Here is a 21,129-nt window from a genome sequence, read left to right as displayed (position 1 = left end):
ACAGGCCTTGACACACAGTGAACACTCACAAGTGTCACCTCTCATTAGCGATCAGCAGCACTAGGAAGGGAACACTTCACCATGAACCAGTCATCTCATCCCTCACAATCAGGGTGTCCCATCCCTCCCCTAGGACTGGCAAGAGGAAAGGTGGCCATCCACATCCATACTGTCTAGCTCAGTGTTACTAAAGTGCCGGTTTACAGTGAATAAAACCTGCGCTAATTCCTTCTTCAGGAAAGTCTTGAAATGATAAAAGGTCGGGTGAAATAAACGTGTGTGTTAGGAATGGATTGACTTACATTCTGGTACAAGCTCTTTCTTGGGTCAAATACTGGGAACAAACATTTTTAGACTTTGAATCACAAAGGTCTAGTTAGCAAGACATACCCTTTGATATAAGTTTAAAATGCTCACAAAGAAAAAGGTTGTCAAACTGCCATGAAAAGAACACAGCACAGGACAGAAGAAGAGACAGCCAGGTCAGTCAAGGTCAGAGTCTTATGGCTGGTAAATTTGAGTTACGTTTCAAAGAACATAAAAATTGTGATGAGGGAGAGAGAGAAGTGGAGAGTAGTGATGAAGAAACAATACGAAGAGAATGGAAAGAGAGAAGTCTTGTAAGTTTGGCCCTTCAAGAAGAAAGAAATAGTTTCTTTTTATCCCTTGTTAACTTGGCTTCCAACAACAGAAAACTAGATAGGTCTGAATTTGGGGCTTTTTAGTCCTACTACGTACACATTGTCATATAACAGGAATACTAAATATACATAATTTTTCACTCTAAGAATATATATATGGAAAGCTATTTTGATGACTCGTGGGCCCTTCAAACATTTCCACTTAAAGATACATGAACCAAACAAATAAAAACTTCTCAAGTATATGTTTAAAGTTAATTTTCTTCTTTTGAATTCTTCTGGTATTTATATAAAAAGATCCACACAAAAAAATTATTCTTCATCATAAAAATCAGCCAATCATTACCAAACAATTTTCCAGTACTGCCACTATAGCTAATTGTTTAACTATTAAAGTGTATGTTATGATTTATAACAGACATAATGGCACCAATCTCCATATGATTACACGGTGCTGCCACGGAAGACGTACCTCATCTGCTGTAGCAGGAGATGCTGGATGACAATTTATAATGATGCACATTTCTTATTACCTGCTGATAATAACCTATCAGCGCAAACGACAGCTTAATTATATAGCACATCCCCCGCTGGCAAATAACTGGATTAGAACATTTCTATCACTTCTCGCCCATCCCTTACAGAAGCAAAGGATTACCAAAATCCTCAGAAACTACACTTACAATTGAGTTAAAACGTCTAAGGCAAGGCTGATGTTTTATTAAACACAGATGGACTTTAGACCACACAATCCCGTAGTTCACCATCTTCAGACAGTTTCACTACAGCTGGTTGTCCTTGTTTCAATGTTCTATAAATTCCTCCTGCCAAAGCCTCTGGAATCACCCATTCCAAATACTTGGCTTTTCAGGAAATGTATCAAGTGATTTACCCTGAACACTGGCTCTCAGAATCAATACAGTGGCCACAAATTTGCTGTAGAAGTCCCGTAGGTCTTGTTTCTAAAGCATTGCTTGCTGGGCTATACTTCCTGACAACTAAACTAAACTTCTCTAGTCTATACAACAAAGCCACAGTGCTTATAAAACTCCTAAGTGGCAGAATGCGCCTATTCATGTAGTTTATTTGGCAACTGGCAGAGTGCTTGGACTCTTACGTTCCAGTGCAGTCCATGTGGCTGCAGACCTTCTTTCCTTTGGACAGGACAGCAGGACCTATCCCTCTGTAATGCACTGCTGGCTCTTTTCTTCTCCCCCAGGACTGTGGGGGATGACCTGGGACACAGCTAATGGAATGTCTGCCTCCAGTTGAGGAGATGGATTGGTTTTAGTTCCTTCCTTCCTCTTTCACTGGTCTCAGGAAATATTCTTATTTAAATAGCAGTTTCCAAAACTATCAGAATGACAATGACTAGATTACCATTCCTTTCTTCTTTCAAATCTTTGCTTTTCATTTTTCTTTTTCATGTTCCTCAGCTTTTGTGCAAAGAAAATGGGCTTATATTGACATCATCAAACACCCAACGGGCTTCCTTGTTTTATAAGGTTACACATTTATTATAGTCTTTAAGATTTTGACCCTTTCTCCTGGGTAGAATTGTGAGGACTTTTTTTTTTTTTTTTTTTTTTTTTGAAAGGGGCCTGGAGAGGTTTAGTGGGTAAAAGTGGGTGGCTACTTCTCGCACCAGCCACCCTTATAAGTAACTGAGGCTTCACTATTAACTGAAATGACTAAATGACTAATAAGATTCTTTGACAAACGTGGAATGGTCATAAAGGAAATCGCAAAGTCTTGTAGAGTATATCATCTTGGTTAGAATACAACATAGAAAATGATCTCCATTCAGTTAGAAAACAAAGCCTTCTAGGCAACTAACATTAAATACATCACTATCAATCATGTGCTGGGACCACAAACATTCATTTCTATAGACGCAGAACTTCTGCCTTCGGACTTGTTGTGTAAACAATGGTGGAGGTGTTCACTGTCTTGTCTTACTAGTCTCCATGCACTACCATCGTTCCATCCTATTTATGATGAGCACGTTACAATTTCCAAAACGGTAGTTCATCTAATATTGAGATTGAAAGCTCTGTGATGAAACCAGGAGCCTCCCTAATCTTACCAAAACCATGGAGTGGACTGGAAGCCTTGACACTTGGACCCTGGTCCTCGTTCTGTCTTTACACAGCTATGTGACCTTAGCAAGGTGCTTCACATCTCTTAGCCCCAGTTTCTTTATCTTTAAAATAAGGAGGGTAGGTTGGACCATGTCTGAAGTCCCTTCCAGTGCCTAAGGACATCTATGAAGGTCACAGTTTGGTTATCAGCATATGATCAAATTCATTCAACTTGTGTGAAGCCTCAGAACCATCCGATGTGATACCCGAGGGAATTCCTCTAGTCTAATCATCTCAATTTTCCAGAAGAGAACAAAAGTGCAGAGAAACTAAATGTATTGTGCAATTTTACCCAGGGAGGTAAACTAGGGGTTGACCATGTGTCTTGGGTTCCCAGTTTAATTCTTCACTAGTAGTTCAGTGAAGCAGGGAGCACAGCTCATGGGCCCTGCATGGTGCTGCCTCTCCATATCGGCTTCAATTTCAGAAGAGGTCTCCTTGTCCCTAAACGCTGAGTTTACAATATGCTGCGGAAGGGGCCTTACAAGCCCATATGTAGTGACAATAACTGGAGGGCTGTATTAGTAGATTTTAAATTGTTCTAATTACATATCTTAGATCTAACTATCCTGCACCAGCAGCACCAGCAAAATGCTGCTACAGTGCAATTTACTTCACTCCACTTATTTCCATTTAGCAACCTCCTGGGACAGAACAACTGAAGTTAACCGTGCCACCCACAACTGCTCTGAAGCAACTCTGTTTCATCGTAACTCACTGCAGCCTAGTTATCACTTTTCTACCTGGGAGAAATGGGAAGATGGAAGTTTCACAATCTCCTTCTCACTGCGGCTGAGCTATAACAGTCTTGCTTTTACACTCAGATCTTTGGAATCTTTGCCCAACCTGGCTTGATAATAATAACAGCAAATATCATCATATATTTACATAGCTACTGATTTTTGTATGAATCAGTTGGGCAGAGGGAAAGCAATTAATCTCTGGCAGTTCCTGGTTAGATGAAGAACCAGCTAGGGCATCTGGCTGATTTCCTCTTTGGAAATCCATCCTGTAAGGTCCAGAGAAATAAGGTGGGTTGTGGAATGCCAACTGATGCCAAATGTGTGACAATCCCAAGATAGAGAGAAGGGAATTCTATCTCAGTTTGGCAGCCCAGAGCTGGACAGAGTCCAGACCAGAAGTGGAAGATGAGGTGGGGGAAGGGGAATGAGGTGGAGAAGGGGGGTTCTAGTTGTTGCATCCTGTTCCCTCCCCCATTTTCCCTGAAAGGTAGGACTGGGAGAAGCCTGCTTCACTGCACATTAACCTTGACTGGTATTTGCTGTCTGCACCTGGATTGCGGGGCACACAGAACCTGAAAAATTGACAACAATTGCATAAGGTCATACCTTAGATGCAAGTAATTGCTCATACCACCAGACAGAGGGGTACCTAGAGCAAGAGACTGAGAAGGATCCCTGAGGAACCAGGTATTAGGTATTAGAAGAGAAGAGAGTCATGGAATTGTTGAATCCAGAATGCAACGGTATAGGCTCTGCAATCTGCTCTTGTTTAGGAGAGCGTTTGGTCTGTGGTTAGCCTACCTGGATTGAAAACCATAGCCTAGGAGCCAACGCTCTAGAAACTGTGGAAGCTGAGAGTAATGTGCCTTGGATGAAGAAAGGTCAAGGCCAGATGTCTGAAGTTTTAAAGGATCTTCACAAAAGAATGAGAACTACAATCTTGTTTACTGGGGTAGAGTCTAAAGATATAAACTAGATTTTTCAATGTGATATTTGGGGTTACTGAAAATTTTAAAGTGACAAAATAATGTTGTTAGGAGTGTATATTTGTTCTGTTGAATTCTTACAAGAGATACTAATTAAATTAAATGTTATTAAATTAAATTAAGTATACTGCTATTTTTATAAAATTTCTCTTTTGTCTATTGAAGTGTTCCCCCCTGAAAAAAAATACTTGGTAAATAAAATTTAGAAAATGAAAGGATTTCTATTTGGAGGAATTTAGAGAATAAGGTGTGTGCCTTGTTTCCATTTCCTTTCATTTACTGAAGAATTTATTTTGCGGTTTATAAAATTATGCCTTCAATAATAAAGAACTGGCCCCAAATTTTAAACAGTCCTACTTCTTCTTTAGTTCTAAAAAGCTCATGCTAATCTAAAAGGCTCATAAGCGTCTCTTAATCATGAATGGAAGGATTCTCTCTGCAGCCTGGCCCAAATGAGGCCCTCAGGCAATTCTGTTTCTGAATATGCTGGGAGTAGTTTTCCAAAAGCTATGTGGTCACGTGCTTACTGATGATGTCCTTCCACTCAAACTCCTCATCTCAGAACCTTGTATGACGTGACCCCCTCTGCAATATGTGATAGTTACTGATGACAAAAAGGGCGTGACGAAAGGCCCTTGTGCTGGGCAAGGTGCTAGGCACACAAGGACGCAGTGTTTCCCAAACTGCAGCCTTCCCAATCCCAACCCCTCCATTACAACTCTTGTCATCCTTTACACCACATTTATCGTTTACCCGAGAGAGGCAATGTAAACACAAGTCAATACAGTAAAATACTGCAGATACTATTAAAAAGTATCTATCAGGGAGAGGCAGCCCAAAAGAAGGACCGTGGTCAGTATTTCCAGAGGGCCAGAGAGGCGGTAAGGTTGGGGTTTTGCCAGGAGAACTTTATAAGGAAGGGATTCTTTAAAGAGGGCTACGTTAAAAAAAATAAAATAAAAACGAGCTAATAGATACAGAGAACATATTGGTAGTTGCCATAGGGAGCGGGTAGAGGTGGGGTGAAATGGGTGAAGGGGTTCAAAGGTACAAACTTCCAATTATAAAATAAATAAGTCATGGGGATATAATACACAGCATGGTGACAATATAATTTACAATAATACTGTATTGTGTATTTGAAAGTTGGTTAAGACAGTAAACCTTAAAAGTTCTCACTACAAGAAAAACCATTTAGTAACCATGTGTGATGATGAATACTAACTAAACTTATTGCGGTGATCATTTTGCCATTTATACACATATTGAGTCATTATGTTGTACCTGAAACTGATAAAATATTTGATATCAGTTATACTGAAATTGAAAAACAAGAAAAGATGGGTAGGTAAGAATAGGCATATGAAAGATCTAAAAATCCATCATGAGAGTAGCTGAGTATGACAGAAAAGCATGAGCTGGAAGGTGTAAAAAGTCTAACATGCTCTTTTGAAGACCTGGAAACAGGCCACCCTTTGCTTGAAGATATTCCCTGAACGTGCCTCTTTCACGGAGCCCAGCTCAGTAACCAAACAGTCTCTCTGGTCTTCTTATGTGACCCCAAACCTTTACACATGCATTTGCCTCCTGGGGAAATATTCTGACAGCTGTTTCAATCAACAATTCTTTACTATTAACTCACAAACCAAAATCTCTTGTACAAAGAGCTGTCCCAAGCTTCAGTTCAGTACTTCTAATGAAATATAGGACATATTCAGCTATATGTTCCAATTTTATCTCAATCTTGATCTTTGCAAAATCAAGTTCATCCATTTCCCTGCCCGGCCCCCACCCAATCTTAGCTGTAACCCTTATCTGTTCCTGAAACTTTTATTTTTCCTGCCTCCCAAGATTAAAATCTCGAAGTCATCTGGGCTCTTCCTGCACTTTACCCCTCCCACAGAATCAGTGAAGCGCTTAGGAAAGTGCCTGGCCCATACTAAGCACGCAAAATTATTTCTTGCTAAGGGATATAAGTAAATTCAATGAATAAATAAAAGTATACGTAACTTTTTTATAACTGCCTTGGATTAATCACAGCCTATTTCCTTGGAATAGTCCTTCTTTCTATTCCCCATTACTTTTAACATACCCTCCTCTGTAACATCCACTCTGTAAATATTTATTAGAGACTACCATGTGCCAGGTGCTAACAGATGATGGGAATATAGCAATGAACAAAATAACATGCTCTCCTGTAGCTCATGTTCAAATAGAGAGAAGCAGGAGTCAACAAACAAATAATGAAATAAAACATACATTGGTCCATAGTCCCTTATCTGAAAAATTTAAATCACAAAGGCTCTAAAAACTGAAAGTGTTTGCTTAATTAATTGGTTAACCTTACATAAGACTATTTATTTCACTTCTGGGGAGGCATGTAAATCAGCTTGGTTGTTACCTGCTTATAGCACTACATTTGTCTTCTCTGTTAAGGATGCCGTAACAGAATTCCACAGGCTGAGGGGCTTAAACAACAGAAACTTATTTTCTCACAGTTCTGGAGGCCAAAAGTCCAAGATCAAGGTGATGGAAGGGTTGGTTTCTGGTGAGTTCTCTCTCCTTGGCTTACAGATGGCCACCTTCTCACTATGTCTGTCTGTACATGGCCTTTCCTCAGTGCCTGCCTGATTTTGGTATCTCTTCGTCTTCTAATAAGGACAACGGGCTTATCAGATTAGAGACCCACCCATAGAGCCTCCTCTAACTTAATTACCTCCTGAAAGCTCTTTCTTCACAATCCCACTATGGGTCAGGCCTTCAACATATGCATTTGGGGGTGGGGGAGAACACAATTAAGTCCTTGACGATTACCTTCGGAAACTCTGAATTCCAAGCATATCTGATTGGATAGGGTACTATACACCTGGCAGTATGTCGGACAGTTATAGGTGCAGGGAGAAGAATTTAAGCAGAGTGCTGGCGGACGCACAATTTAAAGTATAGGGAAAGCTTCACTGCAAAGCGGATATTTGAGCCAAGCCCTAAAGGAGTAAGGGGAGTGGGTCATATCTGAGAACACAGCATTCTAGGCAGGGGAAATGACAAGTTCAAAGACCCTTAGATAAGAACAGAGCAGGATGGTTGATGAACAGAAAGGTGGTCAACGTGACTGAATTGGTGAGCGAAGGGAAAAGTAGCAGATGAGACAAGAGAGGTACAAATCACTTAGGGCCTCGCCATTGTAATGCAATTTGGCTTTTAATGAACTGCAATGAGAAGGCAGTGGTGTTTTGAACAGAGGAGTCGCATGACCTAATTACTGTTCTAACAGGATCATAACGTGCAGTGCAGCAGGTCTCCAAAAGATAGCGACCTTCCATCAACACCTTCCTTCCATAGACAAGTGTGACACACTGCCCATCAAAAGGTGGGGTCAATGTCCTCCCCTCTGGAATCTGGGACGGTCTTCTGACTTGCTTTTCCCAGTAGAATGAGACAAATGAGACAGTCTGGGAATTCCATATCCAGGCCTTAAGAGCATTAGAAGCTTCCACTTCCTCTTTTATAGAAGCTGGATCCCAAGTAAAGAGTCTGACAACAGTGAGACCATCACACTGTGCGACAGCCTGACCTAGGGTTTTGGAGAGGCCGAGTGGAGAAGAAAGAAGGAACGGAGCCAACAGCCAGAACTGTGGCCCATTTACTATCTTATTACCCAATGTCTTGAGTAATCTCAGTCATTGAATTTTGGAGTCATATCAGCTGAGACCACAGACAATGAAGTGGGGACAAGTCATGACACCGTTTTCTGTCCGAATTTCTAAACTCGGAATCTTGGCTAAATAAAATGATTCTTATTTTACACCGGTAAATTTTAGGGAAGTTTATTACATAGCCATTAATAACTGACATTGAAATTGATAGGAGACCAGGCGGGAGGGAGAGACCTGAAGAATGACCAGGCTATTGTTAGTGAAGGCACTGAGGACATTATATTGGGGGCTCGAGAGAGGAGAACTTGTGTTCTGCAGGAGCAAGATTTGGGGAGCACTGTTGCCTGCAATAATATGGAAGAAAGAAAATGTATCCAATGAACGTGGGGACTTGGCTACGAAGATTTCTAAATTGGCGTCATTTAACTGCCTTGGATTAATCACAGGAAGAGAAAGATGAACTGAAGTGTTCGAGCAGAATTTCTTAGGGCAAAGATCAAATGCAGAGTCTTTTAGTACCATATGCTCTCAGGTGAAAGATCAAACCAAGCGTATGGCTGGAAGATCCCTCAAGAAAGATCCCCTGGGAAATATTTAACATAACACCTCATAGATTCAGTCAGCAAGACAAAAGTGCTTCTGAAAACCCCAAGGGCTTTTCCTACAGTATTCTGACTTGTAGCCAAAGTAAAGAGGAGCCTGTCATATGAGTTTTGCGGGTATGTCTTTTTCTAAGAGACTGAGCCTCGATAAAATGTAGAAGAAGCCCCCAAGGTTGACAAGAAAATTGTACTAAAAAGTACCACTAGTTAAACAAAAGGGAGAACACAAAAGATCTCTAACTCTCTAGGAGCAAGAAGCAGCCTTCTCAACTGCTAACAAGAGCTATTTCTCATAATAAAAGAAGAAAGAATCAGAAAGGAGGAACCCATAACTTTCCAGCCAGCTTCACTAAGGTGCCAGACATATGAATGAAGAAACCTTCTTGGATAGTTCATCTCCAACAGCCTAAGGGGAACCGGCCAGCTGAAAGTAGTCCAGGTGGCAGAATCACGACAAGTAAAACAGCATTGGTTTTCGTTGTTGTTGTTGTTTGAGCCACTGGGTTCTGGAGTGCTGTCTTATTTTGTTTTGTGGGTTGGTTTGTTTTTTCAATGCTGGCAGGGCAGGTGACTGAAAACAGGTAACTGAAACATTCTGGCTCCCATGTTGTGTTGAGAAGGGGCACGGGGTTAAGTGTAGCAGCAGGGAGACCAACTCTTGCAATAATACCATGAGACATGGTAGTGGCGTGAACCCAGGTAACAGCAGTGAACGTGGTGAGAAGGTCAGATGTGGGATGTAGTTTGAAGGCACAGCTACATGAGTTAGTGGCAGATTAATGTGAGGTGTGAGAAAAAGAGAAGTAAAGAACAACTCCAAGATCAATTATCTGTGCAATGAAAAGAATGGAACTGCCATCAAGTGAAACAAAGAAGTCAGTGGAAGAACCAGTTTGGGGGGGTTAAGTCAGGAATCCAATAAGGACTAGACATCCAACCAGGGAAGTTGTAAAGATTGTTTCTGGAGTTCAGAGAGGTCATGATCGGAGATATAAATTTAGGAATCATTTGTCTACAAAGGCATTAAAAGCCAAGAGACTGAATGAGATCACTAAGGGAGCGAGAAGAGGCAGAGAAAAGGCCTAAGAACTGGGCCCTTGAACTCCTACATAAAAGGTTAGGGAAATAAAGAACCAGGAAAGGAGACAAATAGATGCTGGTGAGATAAAAGGAAATGAGGAGAGGCGAGCAGCCTGCAAGTCTAATCAAGCACTCTCAGGTCTGGCACACAGGAGGAGAACGAAGCGCTACCCACTGCATTTCACGTGGGGGTTCTTGGTACCTCTAACAAGTACATTTTTAGTGGAACAGTGCGGATGACAGCCTGACTGGTTCAAGAGACAATGAAAAGAGAGAAATTGGAGACAGAGAACAGAGTTGACTTGGAAAGTTTCCATAAAACAGGGACAGCAAAACCAGGTGGTGGCTGGAGAGAAACAGGAGGTCAAGAGAGTTGGCTTTTATTTTCTTTTATGGGGAAAATTACAGCATGGCTGCATAGTGATGGGAGAGACACACATAGAGAGAGAACGACTAGAGACTATGCTCTTGAGCAAGGATTAGGAAGGAGACTACCTACCTGAGAGACTGCCAGGAATTTATGGCTCATTTCCTTATCTCCAATTTGTTTTTTCCTTCAATAAATCCTACCCCAGACTAATTTTCTTAAACTACTGCTTTTATTGTAGTATTCTGAAATAGTTTTTTGCTATATAACTTATATTTTCTAGCTGTTTTACATTGCTTTGCTTAGCTGTCAGGCTGTTGAATCATCTGATGGACTCCTGTTGAAGTCAATACAGGTCAACAACAGGACATACCTTTATTCAAAACATAACTGTAGAGACAAACACATAATAAGATGTGTTAGAGAGATAAGTAAATTCATATCAGGGAGAAAATCATGCTACCTGAGCAGTAGAAGGGGGGAGCGGTTATGGAAGGTGGGCGTTTTGAGCAGGATGGGGGAAGAGTGACAAGGAATAGCAGCGTGTGCAGAGCACAGAGGAAGGGTGTCTGGAGCTGAGGCTGGAAGAGATCAGGCTACAAAGGCTGTCCAAGCTCCCAAGCCCGGTGGAACCGATTTCTCCTCAAGCTAGAAGCCTCTGTAGCAGCTAGACTCTGTTCTTGACTGGTCCCCACCCCTCCCGACACTTCGTTTTAAGCACAAGGAGTCAGGGGAATCCAGAAACCAAGGGAAGTGAGTGGGTGATAAGGCCCAACTAGATCAGAGATCTTCAAAGTGAAGGCACCCCTGGGGAGGCCCAGGACTTTCAAGGTCTTTATGGGCACAGAGAATTCTAAAGATCCACTATTTTTATAGGAACCCCTTTTTATGAGTGATATGCCTGAAATGTGCCTGAGGCAAGCAGATTTCTAGCAAGTTCTCCTTTCCCTCTTCCCCTTTCATAATTACCCTTCTTCCATCTTACAGGGGAAAAAAAAACAAAAACAAAAAGGCGTATTTCTCCCCATCCAGAATCTTACACTGTGCCTTGCCTCTACAGGGTGCCAAATAAAGGGGTATTAGAAAAACTGATATTAGAAAAACCTTCTTTAATGAAAGCATTGATACCAATGCTACCCATACATCTATGACGCACATTTCCAATATAGATTAGTTTTATGCCTAATAATGACTTATCAAAAGTGAATGAGTTATTTTGGTTAATTGCACACTCATTTAAAGTAACATAAACAATAGTTTTTAATAATAAAAGTGTTTAAAAAATTAAAGTTAAATTTATGTACTTATTTTTGTTGCTGAGGAGTAAGGAGAGCGAAGACATTGGAAAAGCATATTGTAAAATTGCTAACTGCAAGATGTTCAATTAGACAATGATTATTTGAAAATTTTAGAGGTCAGGTGCTAACAGTGTGCAAGGGATGCTTTGTTTCTCAAATGTCTACCTGCCCAGTGAGGAGAATGATATGATACAAGGGATCACTGAATGTGTCACTGGTTCCTCTCGTGTCCCTGTCATAAGTACAGCTTCCCCACCCCAACAGCCTGACAACCATTATCGTCTCCTCTCCTACGATCATTTTCACTTTCAATTCCTTTATCTGACAAAACATTTTCTGTCATTCTTCTGATTTTCTCTGCATCCTGTCGGCACTTGGAGGAACCTTAACATTTGGAGAAGAAACAACTATGTCTCATTAGAACATCATCAGCTAGTAGGCATTCAGAGTTTCTTGTCCATTTCTATGCGGTCCATATAGTCTTCTGCCCTTCTGAAAATAATGACAAGACACTGGTAGACGCAAAGTGGTATCAAAGATTGGAAAATATATTCATACCAATACTCTGCCTCCTGACATAAAATGTATACAAATTATATTGTCGAATTAAACTGATATCAAAGAGCCTCTCATTTCCTATTTCTGATTCCAGCACTGAATAACTTTTTTTTTAAAGGATACCATTCCTTGACATAAAGCAAAATAATCCATAGCAATAAATCTAATAGTTATAGAGTTATAATAGTTAATTAGTAAAATTCACCATTAAATAGGAGAGAACACATTCCAGTACCAGCTAAAATCCCAAATTTTCTCTCAACTCTCTTATGGAATTTTTCCATCCAATCCGTCAAATGGGGTAGCAGCAACCAATTAAACAACGTTCACTCTCAACAGCCTCCTGCAGTTGTCTGTAATCGCTGGGTAAATAAATCCAAGAGTCAATATTGAGCCAAAGAAAAAAGCTGGCTTCTTGCCAACCTTCACGCCATAAAACCTTCTGAAAGGAGACTTCCCAAATAATTATTAGGTTGGTGCAAAAGTAATTGTGGTTTTTGCAAGGATTTTTAACCTTTTAAACCATAATTACTTTTGCACCAACGTGATACTACACCACCTCAGCTGTGATATAATGGAAAAGTCTTCTGCCCTGATCTCCCGAAAATCCCAGGCTTCTCCTAGGGTGGATGACTAGACAGGTAGATCGAAAGATACAGAAATACAGATCAGTCCACATTTGCCTACTGTCAAGCTCTATCATCAAATACTGATGCAAATTAGGCCACTGTTTTCATTCCGGACCCATAAAACAAATTTCTCCAAAGAGTCAAACACATATAGACACTCACGTAAATATTATTTGATCATAAAGGTAATCTTTAAATATATAATTAGCAACATCAATCACTTTAAAAGCAACGTTCTATCACAAAACTCTACATCAAAATGAAATGGTGGTTGATAGTCACTGTCAAATTGTGGGAAGTATTTCTATGGAAATAGTATCATAATTCATATAGACCAGTGTGACCTTAAATCTGTCTGGGTTCAAATTCCAGCTCTATCACTTTCTGGCTGTAACTTTGGGAAAGTTATATAATTACTCTATGCTTCCATTTCCTCAGTTATAAAATACAGTCTCTGCCACCATATACATTTATTATGACAATTTAAAAAAATACATACCTCCCTGCAACAATCTCTGGTAAATAATAAGAACTCAACAAATTGGGTAGGATTCGTATTATTTCCCATAATTCAAGTTGTGGTCCTAAAGACAGTACTTTCTGTATTATCATTAACTAACCCTCAAAAGAATACTTGCATAATGAATGAAACTTAACAGTAAGGATAGGAAGAAAAGGATTCGAAGAAAAGGACAGACTTCTATGCTTCAAAATGTTTCAAAAACTGTTATGGGTCCAAGACCGATTTAAAATACTGATTAGAATTATGGATATTTTCCTTAGAAAAATCCACTTACACGCAAATTTCAAGGCTTCATTCACAGCCTTTCTGAAGTCTGATGAGAGCCAGCAAAACCTGAGATGGAGCACTTTCTAGAGTTTAAAATCTTTCAATCATCAAACTCTATTTCAATAAACTTTAAATCACTATTTTTCCCCATCCTCCAATGAAGTTTATAAACATGCTTCTCATTGACAAACATTATGTCTTGTGACACAGCTGTTGACATTTATTTATTAATGTCATGGATTAAAACAAAAAGCATCAAATCGTTTTTCTGAAACCCACCAGTAATCTGCAGGAAAATTCCAAATTTCAGAACTATAGCTTCAAATCAATTTCTGGAGTTTCCACTCCAAAACAACAGAGAGCAGTGAGTCCAATAGTATGGAATCCCTCTGCCTAGCAGAGGTTCCTGCTAAACCCCTCTCTGTCACTGTGGCCACCTAAACCCCTCTCTGTCACTGTCACAGAGCATATGGTACTGCAGGAAAGGTCATTCTGAGTGTGACTAAAACTTTGAGAAAACAGAGGGAAAAATATGATATGATCGTAAAACCCAATCATAAACCTTCAGAACTTTCTGAGACTTTATGAAGTAAAATTTAAAATTTTTCATCACTTTTTACATCTAAAATGGCTAATGCTTTGTCTTCAGTCCTTTCCTTTATAAATCTTTATGATCTTTCTTTGTACCATCTCCCTCCACCATGCCCACCACACTGCTTTTTAATAAAAGGACAGGAGTATAAATTTTAATCTATATAGTGCCTTGATACAAGGTAGGACAGTTCACCTTGCCGCCTCTGCACAGCAGGATGCTGTCACCATCCAGATCTGATCTGTTTGTTCAATCCAGTCAATAAAGTCTCCTTAGGCACACTGACAAGATGCAGATTCTATCAATCACAGGTGGATGCCATTACCAGTGTTATAACATTAGAAAGTAGCTTTAAAAAACAATGGAAAACAGCTAGTGACAACCACTTCACTTCCAGTTTCAATACTTCTGACTCAACTTATTTAAGAAACTGTGAAAAGCATCTTTTAAGAATAACGTTGCTTTATACAGAGGGTGCCAAAAAAAATGTATACACATTTTAAGAAAGGAAAAAACTTATTAAAATTGCAATATACACTGATAACAACAGATGAATACAAGTCATGTTTGACTTCTGCAATTACGAGAGGTGCTCAAAGTGGTTGCCATCAGTCTTCAGACGTTTCTGATTACCGTGAGCTACTGCTTGAGCAACGTTGACATCTCGTAAAATATCTATACATTTTTTGGGGCACCCCCGGCACCTATGTTGAAGTTAACAAAATCTTAAGTGCATAGAATTACAGTGACCATTCCTGCAAATTCCTCTCCCTACGAAGGCAAGTGTCCTGATCAAAGAAGAGGAAGGTAATTTGATTTTGCAAAGGTAGAGACGTTCGTCCGTTCCCGATCTAGCTCACACACACATTTGCATTGGCAGGTAGGGAGTCTGGAAGGGGGCAGGGAAGAAGCAAGGAGTTGCGGTACCTTTCTTGAACTTTCTGAGCTTGTTTAGATGTGGAACTCAGCGCTCTAAGCTGCCAGACCTCGTCTTCTCCAAACCCGAAGCTTGGTGGGGATAGCCCGGCGCACGACCCTGCTCTCAGCCAGCCCGCGCGGGAATCTCACCGCAGCAGGCAACACGCAAAAAGGGAAGAGCCTTGGAGAGCCCGCGGGACCTGCAAGTGGACGAGCAATCTGCCTTCCTCTGGAAGCCGAGGATGGTAAGGAGAGCCCACGATTGAAATAAAGGGTCAGAGGGGGGGCGTGAAAAACCTCTGCACTAAGCCCAAGCAAAAACTGAAGTCACGGTCAAGTGTTCCCCATAAGAGGGCGGGGCAGCTGGCTAGGAGCAGTTGGGGGCGGAGAAGGGAGGGTCCAGTTGGGGCTGGGAGGGGCCCAAGGCGGAGGCCTCAGGGGAAAACTTTATGGCTCTTTCAGCCACCACCACCTCCCCTCCCAGAGTGGAGAAACAGCTCTGTACCTCCATCAAGTCCCAGCTGCAGAGTGGGGGGCCGCGGGCAGTGCAGCGGGCGGGGGCGGCCACCCGGATCGCTCACTATTGGGCTACCACGGCAGCTCGCGAGTCAGCTGGGGTTCCCCGGAGCGCCCTGAACCCGGGGAGTACCAACCCCCAGCGAAAAGAAAAGTGAAAGAAAATAGTGAGTAACAGAGGCGAAGATAAACAGCCGCGGTTGGCGGCTGGGGGAAGGGCGGGACGGCAGTGGCTCCTGAACCACTACCCCAGGTGTCACGGCTCTCCGCCCCCTCGACTGGGACGCCTGGCAGGTTTCCACCACTGCGAAGCCCAGGGGCAACCAACAGGAGGTGGTTGGGGAGTGGAGGCCCGGCCTGGACCTGTACGCCCTTGGGCACCTGCAGGGCGATGGCTTGGAGCCCACCCACCACTTTCACGGGCTGGACACGGTGCGGGAAGCTTCCCCAATGAAGCCTGGAGACCCGAGCGCCGAGCACGTCCAAGTCGCCCAGAGGAAAGGGAAAAATGTGTTGGATCTCGATGGGCGGCTACTCCATCCGGACCAGTCCCTTGGCTCCTCGCGCCAGCTGTAAGAAACAAGGCTCTGAAGTCTTAATAGAGAAAACATTGGAAAAAGTCACCTGGGTAACTACTTTGTCCAAGGTAATTGGCACGGAGGGTGAACTTGAAGGAATAAGCCTGTCTGCTGATCTAGGGCATAGCCTGGCGTAAACATTACGCCTGGTCCCATTTGATGTAGTAGTTTATAGTTGAAGGAAGGGGTCGATGTCTTTGAGGCTGACTGATCTGCGATGCCACACAGAATCAGCAGAAAAGGCCTCCTGCCGGGTTTGAAAGCCCTTTGAAAAACCTTGCACACATGTGAATCACCGAAAATCAGTACTGGACGGTGCTTACCCAAATTTTTCAATTATGTCATAGAAAAAAACGCTAAGGCTCCCTGGAGCTTAGTAAAACATTAACTACATCCTCTTTACATCTCATATATGCTAAAAATGAAACAGAAAAATATTAGAAGTGATTTAAATACTAAATGGGCATAAAGTTCCACATAAAATCATTTCACATTTTTGTGAAAAAGTTGAGCTCTAGATAGTCACTGTCAACAAAATAGGTGAGATATAAAAATGTAAACAGCGTTTTTTACGACCATTCAAAATTTTACCATAGGTGGAAATTATATTTAAAGAAATGAAGCAATCATCCTTTTCTGTCCAAGACAATGTAACGTTGAATTTTCTTGTGGTAATGCCAATGATTTCGAATTAGACTTTTTCACAGCAGTATGTTGAAGCTCTGTTGTGCAGAAAGAGCATGCATTGTGAGATCAGGCCTGCAGCTGGATTGGAGTCGGTTGCAAACAATACAGCAGCTACAAAAGGACTCAAGTATGTGTCTACGTGAATACAGAGATTAGGGATGGAGAAGTAGATCTATGTCCCCAGCCTCCATTTGGACTGCTGCAGAGCTCCTTGGGTTCCTGCAAAGTGTACTCCTCCCAAACCTCCTTCAGCAGTGTGTGTGCTCTGCAGCTCGTGGCAGACGTGGCTGTCCAAACACTAAGGCACCTCACTGGCCACTCAACGCCAACTAGCAGAGCCAGAGAGGACACATCATCACATCCTAGATCCTGCTGTACTTGGGCTGTCCAGGAGAACTAGGGTGATCTGCTCTTAGCTGGGGACCACTAGCCTGTGGGCTCCAGAATCTTGTCAGCTGTCCCGAGGGCGGAGAGGAACCAATGGCTGACAGCACACTAATAACATATGTGGCCACCCTGAATGTTCTAAGCTACTGGAGAGGTTTCACAACGCTCTGAAACTGATGGGAATTGTCTTCATCGAGCTGAACGTTAAAGTACAATCTGTGTACGTAGAATAATAAAATTGGTCAACAAATATTGATCAAGCTTCTAATATATGTAAGCTCTGGAACAAGATGAACTGATGATATATAAAACATTTCGTCAGACTGGGAAGATAAATTATCATTCAGTGAATTGGAAAACAATTACATCCAGAAGATATGCTTTGCTCTACTGCTTGCTTGTCAAATATACAGGTCAAATTTGTTAATTACAGAAAAAAAGTATTTTTGAGTTAGTTATTTAAGTGCTTGGAATTCAAGGAAATTGGGTTTTCTGAATAATTTGTTTTTGTTGCACTGCACACGAACAGAAAAGTCTAATATATGCAACTTGTATTTCAGTTGCAGCAGGCTGTTTGGTAAGATATGGAAAATTACACCAATGAACAAGTAAATTCCACTGTACAAGTTAAAAGCAAAGACCAAGATTGATGAAAGCATTTAAATCTGCCTTAAGATGACTATTAAAATGACAATGCAGAAAGAAGTAAAAATTAACTCACAGAAGTGACCATAATATTTCTTCGAATTTAAAGAATTAACAATAAAATTATAGTATAATAAAATTTTAATATTTGATATTTCATTCCAAATACAATGTTTGGCAATTGGGCAGTTGTCTTTAAAATAAATTACTAATAAAAGCTTTTGAGACTACGTGGAAGAAGTTAAAAGTTAGCTCATCTGACTTAGTGTTCAAAGTCCATAACTATGATCTTATTTATGGTTCTTCTAACAACAAAACAGAGGCCAACAACAAGTTGATCTTCTAGGCTTTGAAAAACATGGCCCAGGATGCCACAAGTTGCCATATTGGTTAAAGTGTAAGTGAGCAGCCTTTTCTCAAGGTTGCTCCCCACCTCTGATTTTTTGGTGGTCCTGACAATAGAGGAATAAATACTCTTTGTCTTGAAGATTGCTTAAGTTTTCAAGTGTTGCTTTTTCATAGTTGTAACAGTACGAGTTAATACTTCTGTAGTTGCTACAGTGGGTCCGCAGGTGCTTGCTACGTATACATATTATTAACTCAATAAACCCTCAGCAATGTTATGACATATGAACTGTTATTATCTCCATTTTACACAGGGAGAAACCAGGTCCAGAGAAACTACACGACGTGTCTCAGGTCACATGCAATTGAGTGGCCCAGCAAGGATTTGAACGCAGGTGGTCTGACTTGAGCACACATCATCTACCCTCTGCTGCCACTAAATTGACAACCACCCACCACCACTTCTAAAACAAAAAGTCCATGAGGAAAAAAGCCATTGCCTCTCAGCCTGTATCTCTCAGTCTGATTTTGTTTGCCCCAGAGTAATTTTAGCCACCACCAGGAAGGAAACTCATCGGTTCCTTTGAATTTATGTTTCCTGACCTCATTGTGTTTCCATAATAAAACTGCAGTGGGTGTTACAGCCTCACTATAAACATAGATTATTTGAATAAAGTGACTGACAAAAGGCTGGCAGAGTTAAAAACAGCAGAGCTAGTAGCTGACAGAATCTGGCTGGTTCCTATTCTATTAGAGATGGATGATTCTGTTTGAACTGAAGTGTAAGTGACCTCACGGGAAACCAGGTGAAAGGACACCTAGTTTCAAGCTGGAAATAAAAACAATTAAATAACAAATATTTCCTTTTTATTTTTAAGTTAAATTCATAGGGGTGACACTGGCTAATAAAATTACATAGTTTCCAAATGTACAATTTTATAATAGGAGGTTTGACAAACAATCCCGAACTCATCCTAGAAAAAGTGCTACATACCTCATTGCTGAATATCACTACAGTCAACTTCAAAGTACTCCCCTTGGGAAGTTAGGCACCGACACGAGCGCCTAGTCCACCCTTCGAAGCAATTTTAGAACTCTTTCTGGAATGGCCATCAGAACTATTGTATTACCCTTGATGTCCTGAATGTCGTCAAAATGTCTTTCTTTCAATATTTCCTCTATCTTCAGGTAAAAAAAGAAGTCATTGGGGACCAGATCAGGTGAGTAGGGAGGGTTTTCCCATACAGTTATTTGTTTACCGGCTAAAAACTCCCTCACAGACAGTGCCGTGTGAGCTGGTGCATTGTCGTGATGCAAGAGCCATGAATTGTGGTGAAAAGTCCAGGTCATCTAACTTTTTCACGCAGCGTTTTTAGCACTTACAAATAGTAAACTTGGTTAACTGTTTGTCCAGTTGGTACAAATCCATAATGAATAATCCCTCTGATATCAAAAAAGGTTAGCAACATCGTTGCAACAAGTTTGCAAACTTAATTGTCAGACCTTGTACATCATCTGTATTGCATTGTGTGTTCGTAACCCAAAGTCAAATCTCCTTCCATCACCTATTTGTTAATATATTTAAAAGTATATGGAATCTTAAATGTTTTTGTGACATAGTAGGGGGAGAAAGGGTTAAATAAAACCAAGAGATGATGTAATGTACTAACAATACTATTCTGAACAGTCTTTTATGGCTGAACTTACCGATCAAAATCTAGTTCTAATTACCTTACTTAGATTTATAATACGATAGTGTATATAACTCTATATCTAATATATATATATATATGTATATATATACACACACACATTTATAATATGACAGTGTTTTATTAATCCATTCCTGAGACTATCTTCTACCCATGCTTTATATTCCAAGCATGCCTTATGTCCTAGATTTAAACAAGAATAGTATTTAACAGTTTCCCAAAGTATGTTCTGACACTTTTCCAAATTAAACAACAAGCTTCTAAGTGAACCACGGATCAAAGAAGACATCACAGAGGAAATCATGCAATACGTTGAACTGAATGATAATAAAAACAAAATACATCAAAATTATAGGGATACAGCAAATATAGTTCTTAAAGAAAAACGTATAGGTATCAATATTTATATTACAAATAAAAAAGGTTAAAATCACTAGAATAAGCTTTCACCTTAAGAAACTAGGAAAAAAAGAGGAAATACACACAAAGAGGAGGAAGGCAACAATAGATAAAAGCTAAAATGGAAGAGAAAATCAATGAAAACAAGTTATGTATTTGAAAAGATCGATAAAATTTGTAAATCTCTAGCTAAATTGATCAAGAAAAAAGAGGTAAAATACAAAATTACCAATATTAACACTGAAAGAAGAGACATCACTACATACATTACAGACATAAAAGGAAAATAAAGAATATTAAAAACAATGGCAATAATTTGACAACTTAAAAGAAAGGGACAAATTCCTTGAAAGCCAGAAGTTACAAAGACTGATACACACACACACACACACACACACACACACACACACACACACAAACCCACAAAAAAAAAATAGAATGTTTAAATTAATGTATATCTATGAAAGAAATTTAATTCATAATTAAAATCCTTCCCACAAAGAAAATCTGGACCCAAATGGATTCATCGGCAAATTGCATTAAACAATTAAGGAAAAATAATACAATCTTACACAAATGCTTTAAAAAATATAGGAGGAAGAAACACTTGCCAACTTATTTTATGAGGCCAGAATTAATTTACTCTGTCAAAACCAACAAAGGTATTACATAAAAAATCTACAGCAGAATAGTTTTTTTTCCTGAACATAGCACAAAAACTCTTAACAAAATATTAATTTAACCTAATTAAAAAGGATAATACATCAGAAACAAATGAAGACTATCCATGTAATGAGTGCAAAGCTGCTTTAACATTTGAAAGCCAATCAATGTAATGCTCAGTATTAACTGAATGAAG

The 21,129-nt window shown here is 40.3% G+C and overlaps 1 protein-coding gene across 3 annotated transcripts in view; it reads right to left on the bottom strand.

The window, feature by feature from the left end:
* IL15 (interleukin 15) overlaps window positions 1–15,645 on the bottom strand; it is a 62,558-nt gene extending 46,913 nt beyond the window's left edge. The window contains exons 1-2 of one of the 3 annotated variants that reach the window (XM_033135489.1): window positions 15,507–15,645; window positions 15,011–15,201 (exon numbers count right to left, since the gene is read on the bottom strand). The gene's annotated coding sequence lies outside the window, so the exon portion shown is untranslated. Of the gene's footprint in view, window positions 1–15,010; window positions 15,247–15,506 lie in introns of those variants that run through there. The other 2 variants (XR_004425667.1, XM_033135490.1) reach the window with 2 other exon arrangements.
* Window positions 15,646–21,129: the final 5,484 nt, after the last annotated feature.

Source organism: Rhinolophus ferrumequinum, chromosome 18, assembly GCF_004115265.2.
Source record: "Rhinolophus ferrumequinum isolate MPI-CBG mRhiFer1 chromosome 18, mRhiFer1_v1.p, whole genome shotgun sequence".
Classification (NCBI taxonomy): Eukaryota; Metazoa; Chordata; class Mammalia; order Chiroptera; family Rhinolophidae; genus Rhinolophus; species Rhinolophus ferrumequinum.
This window is presented reverse-complemented; position numbering and strand designations above follow the sequence as displayed.